General features: G+C 37.7%; 1 protein-coding gene and 1 pseudogene across 9 annotated transcripts in view; one reads left to right on the top strand and one right to left on the bottom strand.

Moving 5' to 3' along the window:
• Positions 1–6,840, bottom strand: part of LOC105289936 — a 7,895-nt pseudogene extending 1,055 nt beyond the window's left edge.
• Positions 1–8,158, top strand: part of SGCD (sarcoglycan delta) — a 1,401,159-nt gene that overhangs the window by 1,225,324 nt on the left and 167,677 nt on the right. The gene's annotated exons all lie outside the window — the stretch shown is intronic.

Below are 8,158 nucleotides of genomic sequence, written 5' to 3'. Positions count from 1 at the left end.
GATGGATGGATGGATAGAAAGACAGACAGACAGACAGACAGATAGATAGATAGATAGATAGATAGATAGATAGATATGCATTTCTTTCATTTAACAAATATCTACTGAGTATTTACTATGTGCCAGGAACTGTATTAATTATTTGGTATACATTAAAGACCAAAACAGACCGAGATCCTGTATCAATAGAGCTTAATTCTATTGAGGGGTGGAGGGAAGAGAAAACAAACAGTAAACGTAGTAAAGTAAGTGAATTATGTACTACGTAAGAAGGTAATAATTACTGTGAAGAAAGAAAAATGTAGCACAGTACACAGGATATGAAGGGCCAGAGAGAGTGGGACAGAGGAGTGAGGGAGGTTGTAGAATTAAGTAGCGGGGTCGGGGCGGGCCTCTTGAGACGTTGCCATATGAACAATGACATCAGGGAGGTGAGAGAATTAGTCATGAGATTATTTTTTGGAAAAGGACTCCTGGCTGAGGTGCAAAGGCCCTGAGGCCAGGAACATGTTTGTCATGTTGAGGAACAACAAGGAGGCCAGTGTGCTGAAGCAGAGTGACCCAAGGGAGCAGGAGTAGATGAGGTCCGGCAGGTGATAGGAACCAGACCCATGTAGGGCCTTGCAGGCCATGGTGAAAGCTTTACTCTAAGGGAAAAGGAGGAGACATTGAAAGATTTCAAGCAAAGGAAGCACATTGTTAGACTCGGGTTGCTATTTGGGATGACAGCACTGCAGGACGTGGAGAAAGGGAGGCAAAGATGAAAGCGGGTAGAGACTCTCAGAATTCCAGGCAATAGGCGATAGTGGTCTGAGCCATGGGGTAAAGAAGGAATCAGATCTGAATATAACGTAGAGGTTCGTCTTTCCCCTCACCTTTAATTTCTTGGATTATAATAATAGTATTTACCTAATTAACTTAACGGAGTTATTAATAGGAGGAAAATGGTGATTATAGACAATTGACACCTACTCTGAAATAGGCACTATGCAAAGGACTCATCAACCCTATGACGCAGATTTAATTATTAATGCTTTTTGACAGATAATGAATCTGAGGATAGAGAGACCAAGTTGTAAACCCAAGGGCTCACATCTCCTGAATGGGGGAGGGGGGGGGGGAGGGAAGAGTGGGAAGCTGGGTGTCAAAACCAGTCTGACTCTGGAGCTGTGCTGTAAGAACGGTCTGTGCAGTGTGAAGAGTTCTCGAAAGACTGTTCTCTCCTCACTCCCTCAAGTTTTTCAGGCTAAATCAAAAAGAGATTTGCCATAGTCAGTATATTTTCTGTCTGGAATCATTATCAAAGAATGAGGAAGTTAAATGTGATGCTTAATGGTAAAAGAAATTTGTTCTTTGAGATGCTGGTTTGTTGGTTGGCTGGAGAATTGATTTATTGAAAAGTAAGGAGCAAGGAATTATACCAAAACACTTTTTTTCTCCTCTCTGACGATTGCAATACATTTTTAATTTTTTTAATTGTGGTAAAATACACATAAACCATTTCTAAGTGCACAGTTCAGTGGCATTAAATGCATTGACGTTGTTGTACAGCCACCACCCATCTTCAAACTGTTTTCATTTTGCAAAACTGAAACTCTTTACCCGGTAAACAATAACTCCCCACCTCCTGGAAACCACCATTCTGCTCTTTGTCTCTGTAAATTTGATTACTCTCAGTAACTCATGTATGTGGAATCATATGGTATTTGACCTTTAGTGACTGGCTAATTTAACCTGATATCTTCCATCTTTTTAGCATATATCAGAATTACTTTTTAAGGTAGAATAATATTCCATTTTATGTATATTTCATTTATTCATCTATTGATGAATCAAAACACATTTTAAGAATCTTATAGCACATTGACTGAATTGCTTGAATTTTAGAAATGCCATTATTTTATAATCAAGTGGAGACTTAAAAGTAGAAAGTCTCTTTCTTGCTCCTAAATTGTGAGGAGGAGCGATCTGAAGGCTTGGGGACACAGCAACTGCTTTGTCTAAATTAACAGGACAGTCTTCCAGTTCTCAGAACAGAAATTTCTGTTGATTTTTTTCCTATAGAATCATAAATGTGGAGTGTTTCCCACTGTACATTTTCAACTCATTTATTATGTTTCATTTGTCCTAATTTAGGCTAATCATTTTGTTTGCACAACAGTTCCCTTTTAGGACTGTATTTAGGTTTTGTGAAAATTTTACTTTCCACAGCAAGTAATAGATTTGTTCAAATATTAATCTAGGGAAATGCAATTTGACAGTTCTTCAAAGAATGTATAAAATTAATTATAAGTGAAAGTCATTTAAATTTCAATAATTAAAGGAAAAAAACCTGCCAGCCCTGGATTATTCTCTTTCAGCTCATATCATAGACCTGTCCATCATTATGGTCTCACATGTGCCCATTGACCAAATTACATGAATCAAAGAAGCGAACACCTTATTTGGGGGGATGTTTTATTCAGACTTTATTTTAAAATAAAGCTCAGTTTCAAAAAAAACCTAATCGATGTCTACTAAAATAAAGATATTTCCAGTGTTCACTTCTGAAAGTTACTTACATGGCTTGTTTTACCTGTTTTAGATGACACGTTATTTAATTATTTGAATAACATCACATCACCTTTAAGGATCTAGCATGTTATAGAATCATTAACTCTCAGATCGGAAAAAAATGTATCTTAAAACTTATCTAGTCCTCACATTCAACTCGAGCTGAGTCCACTCGTGGTCTTCTGGTCTTTGCCAGGTCACCCTCTTCCCTGTGTTACGCAGGCTTTAGTCATGTGTGTACTCCTGGTATGACCTGAGGTATAACTATGTGTCTTCATTACTAGTTTTACTTAATATTTTCCCTCTGTAAAATTCTTGTTTTTCTTTGATACTTTAAAAAGAGAAATTAACACAACTCTAAGTAAAAAACCAACATGCTTTCCCATGAAGAGAAGGCAGATGTAAAAAAGTGACTATAAATAGCAGGAGAATAAACTTGAGTCCAGCTTTGCCTTTGACAAAAATGAAAATGCAGAAGTGTGACAGAGGTATTAACGTCATTGTAGGCCTGATATGAGACATTATCTTTAACATCATGAAAAGTAGAGGAGAGTTGAAGGGTAGTGACTATCATATATGTAATGCCATGCTCTGTGACACCTAAAATCATCTTGCATACCAGAGTCCCAAACTTTGAGAAACAATGCCTCTTCCTCTCATTCCATCTTTTAGCTATTAGAAAGTTTTCTTCTCATTAAGTTGACATCGGTCTGTATCCACGATTTACCCACAAATTATCTCACTCCTCAGAGCCACCCAGAACAAGCTCAGTCTCTCTTCCCCCCGATGGTCCTTTGTGTATTTGAAGATAGCTCTTACACCTAAACTAGCCTTCTCTTCTCCTGGCTGGACTCCCTCAGTTTCTCCTGTCTTTCCTCAGATGAAATAATCCTGCAGTAGTATTCATCCACTCACTGCTCTTTTACTGTTTTTACTGCCTATATTAGAAGTCTCCAAAGAAATAAAACCAAGGGTGAGTGTGTATATAGATAAGTAGGTAGGTAGACAGACAGACAGACAGATCAACAGATAAATTATTTTAAGGAATTGGCTCAGAAGATTATGGAGGTTGGCAAATCTAAGACATGGAGATATAGAGAGTGAGCTGGAGGGCTGGGCCTCCAGGAAGAGCCAATGTGCAGTTCAAGTCCAAAGGTCATCTACCACAGAATTTACTCTTGCTCAAGAGAAGTCAGCCAATCAGCCTTTGTTCTATTCAGAGTTTCAGCCCATTGGATGAGGCCCACCCACATTATATACTACAGTATGCTTTACTCAGAGTCTACTCATTTAAATTTTAATCTCATCCAAAAACTCTCTCCAAGTTGACACATAAAAGTAACCATCACATTGCCATTGGTATAACATCATGCCTTAAGTATCGTGATTAACAAAATAAGCTCAGAATTGGTAAGCAAGCTGTTCAAAGTCTTACATACAGCTTATCGGAATATGTAGACCCCTGCACGTGATAAATAAATATTTTCCTGAAAATTTGAACTAATTAGCCAAGGATGGTGGTCAGTCATCGATGGGTGTTAGATGATGATATTACGGTTATTCTTATTAGCCATGTCCAAACAATAGCAAGCTTGGATTTGGAGTATGCTATCTGCTAGGCACAGTTATCATTGCTTTTCTGACATCTAATCCTCATAATAACCTATAAAGTTAGGATCACTTTTATTTCTATTGTGTGGATGCAGATGCTGAGCAAGAGAAGAGTGAAGTAATCTAGGTTTATGTAGAGCTTCTAAGAGGTAGGGGTAGAATTCAAACTCAGATAGTCTGATTCCAGAGTCCATATAGTAACCATTATGTGGCCCTAATCCCTACTTTTCCCTCAATGAACCACTGAAAAACACTGTAGAAGGTACAGGGTAACTATAAAGTCTGGAAACATAGGTTACTAATTGACACATTTCAACATGTAAGTGACCAATTAATACCCATACTTGACTGGCTGGCTCACTAAGAGTGGTTCCAAATGATGGCCCACAAATCCACACCAGACTGGCGAGGGACTGCTTGGTCATTTCTAAACCTGGATTGAGTGTGGGAGCATGTGCAGTGGGCTACCTGTATGCCATATCTGAATCCTTCTGACATGGTAAAAATGTAGGTTGATTTAATAAAAACCAGAGATATGAATCATCCGAGGTGCAGTGCATCACGGCTATAAGCGAAGAGCTAAGGAAAATATGTAAATACACCACATATATCGCAATTTTTTTGTTCATTGAACTCTGCATTGCTAATGAGAAACAACACATTGAACATATCCTATAATGTCATTGAGAACATTGTGTATTGTAATATGAAAACATGAAGCCTTTTTTATGTATGTACGTCAGTATTTACAGACTTTATGGCCATCTTGGTTGTTCGCCTTTTCTGTCTCCTTGTTTAAATTGTAGAGTCTGGATCTGAATACATTGTTTCAGATGCGCTCTAACTCTGCATGGAAAAGCAGGGCCACTTCATCATTTTAAGTGCTACAGGTCTGAAAAGATATTGACCTTTCTAACAATCAGTTAACTCAATAAGCTCTTGTTGACTTTGATATTCATTCATCTAAGAAACATTTTTCACACCTACCTTGTACGAGACACTGTGTTAGACGCTGAGGACATAGTCTTTTAGTAAGTAGGAATAACAAAACAAAGTTTCTGCCCTTATCAATCTGTTATTGCAAGAGGGGGAAAGAGATTTTAAAACACAGTCACATAACTACATAATACATGTTAGGTTGTGCTAAATTACGTGGAGAAAGAGAAAGCTTTTCTGCTCTTTCTGCAAAGGATAGAGAATGAAGAAGGTGGGTATCTGGGGGAGGGTAATTGCGGGCACCAGGAACATAAAGTGCAATGTCCCAAGGAGAGGAAGGCACCTGGTTTGTTTGACATATAGAAAGATGCCAAAGTCCCTGGAGTAGAAATAACATGGAATTGGGTGTGTGGGGGACCTTGTAAAGAATAAAGATTGGAGAGTCAGTAGCAGACCAGATCCTGTAGTGTCTTTATAGTAAAGAGTTTGAATTTAAGCCTAGTTGTGATAAAAAGCCATTGGAAGATTTCTCTTTTCCGTGGGAATGACATAATCTCTGTTGAATTTGAAAAGGATTGCTCTGGCTGCTGCAGAGATAATAGACTTTTGGAGGGCAAGAGTGGGAGCAGGGAAATCGATACGGACTACAACAGCATTGTTATATGTCCAAGATAGGTTGGTTTCTAATTAGCTGTTTTATTTGATTTATTATTTAATTGCGCTGTGGTCAGAAAGTGTGTTCTATATGACCCTGGTTGTTTGAAATTGCTTTGTAAACTAGCACAACGTCAATTTTTGCAAATGCTTTAATGCGTTTGAAAATAATGTAGATCCTCAATTTGTTGGGTATAGAGTTCTACAAATCCATTAAACTACTTAAATATTGTTATTCAGATCATTCGCATGCTTGCTCTTATTTATCCGGAGTAGTCTATAATTTTCTAGTAGATTTTTGTTAAAATCTCACACTAGGGGTTGCCATATTTGCCTCATGCTTCTGATAACTTTTAATTCATGTTTTTAAGATCTATTGATAGTTACATATCTAGTCATGATTTGTATAGTTTCTTGTTAGATTTTTTATTTTATATATAACTTTCTCCTTACACATTAATGTTTTTTGCCTTAAATACTATTTTGCCTGATATGAATATTGATACATCAGCTTTCTCTTTGTGAGTATTTGCGTGGAATATCTTTTTGCCGTGTCCTTATTTTCAACCTTTTCATATGGTTTCATTTTAAATATTTCTATATGGTTTCATTTTAAATATTTTATTTTATAGACAGCCTTTGCATATATACATATATATAAAAATGAATATTTTTTACTTCTGCTATGTTTGCATTTCTTCTCTACTATTCTTCTTTCTGTTTATTTTACTTTTAAACAATTTTTATCTTTCCTTCGGTGGATTAATTTTTTTCTATTCCTTTTCTCTTCTGTTTTCAGGACCACAGGTTGTATTTCAGTTAGCTTAATGACCATTCAAATTTTAACATGTATATTTATTAAGTAATTATACCTTCCTTTTTAAATGTGATATAGACATCAGGCCACTTTATCCACTAACCTGCCTGGCACATGCTCCCCGCCTCCCACCCCAGACACAGAGCCCCCAGCAGGGAGTCGGGCTCCTGCTGTTCCCTCACAGGGTCTTCTCTGCTTGGCCGAGCTGAGTGCCAGTCGCTGTGGTCTGTTTTTAGGCCTTTGCGCCAGCAGGTCTGTGCTGTAGCCATACTCCACTTAGTGTTTCTGTTTCTAGTTCATAAGGTAGTTATCCAATTTTTTTTTTTATTGTGGTAAAATACACACAACATGAAATTTATCATTTTAATCAATTTAAAGTGTACAATCCAGTAGCCAAAAGTACATTAGCAATGCTGTGCAACCGTCAGAAGCATCTACTTTTACAATGTTCTTATCACCCCAAACAGAAACCCTATATCTTTTAAGTAGTCACTGCCCAGAACCCTCCCCTCTCAGCCCTTGCCAACCACTATTCTTCTTAATGTATCTATTCTAGATATTTTGTATAAATGGAATCATACAGTATATGGCCTTTTGTGACTGGCTTTTTCCATTGAGCATGTTTTCAAGGTTCATCTGTGTTGTAGCATGTGTCAGAATTTCATTCTTTTTTATGGTTGAATAATATTTTGTTGCACGAATACACCACATTTTATTTATCCATTCATTTGCTGATGGTCATATGGGTTGTTTTCACCCTCTGGTTATCCTGAATAGTGCCACCATGAACATTTGTGTACAAGTTTTTCTTTGAAAAACCTGTTTTCAGTTCTTTGAGGTATATACCTTGGAGTGGAATTGCTGGGTCAAATGGTCATTCTAGGTTTAACCTATTGCGGAACTGATAAACCGTTTTCCATAGTGGCTGCACCATTTTACATTGCCCCCAGCTATGTTTGTGGATTCCAGTTTCCACATCCTCACCAGCACTTATTATTTGCCGATGATAATGATGGTTATTATTGCCATTCTAAATGGTTATGAAGATTTACCTGATTTTTAAGTCCAACTATGACTTACTGGTTTTCTATTTGTTGTTGCTGTTGTCATTATTACCTTATGTGATATTATGATTTACAATAAGAAATATATATTTAGTCTTCATCCCAGTTTCTGGCACAGAGCTCCTAAAACCCTTAGAATATCCTAAGTAATGAGAGCCACAAAGGCATCCTTATTATGTCTATGAGGTGACTTTGGGACCTCACCTAAGGAGGTGACCTGGTTGCCAGGAGAACTAACCATGTAATTAGAGGATTGGAACTTTCAGCTCCATCCCTTGACCTCCTCTGAGGAGGGGAGAGGGGCTGAAGGTTGAATTAGTCTTCAAGGGCCAATTATTTAATCAATCTATATAATTAAGCTGCCATAAAAACCCAAAGAGGCAGGGTTTGGACACTTTCTGGGTTGGTGAACACATGGAGGTACTGGGAGAGTGGTATGTCTGGAGAAGGCATGGGAGCTTTTGCCCAGTCCCCATACCCTGCCCTATGCATCAGTTCCCTGTGTGCGGCTGTTCCTGAGTTA

Source organism: Pteropus vampyrus, unplaced genomic scaffold, assembly GCF_000151845.1.
Source record: "Pteropus vampyrus isolate Shadow unplaced genomic scaffold, Pvam_2.0 Scaffold30, whole genome shotgun sequence".
NCBI lineage: Eukaryota > Metazoa > Chordata > Mammalia > Chiroptera > Pteropodidae > Pteropus > Pteropus vampyrus.
Note: the sequence above shows the minus strand (reverse complement) of the source record. Positions and strands in the feature narration are given on the sequence as shown.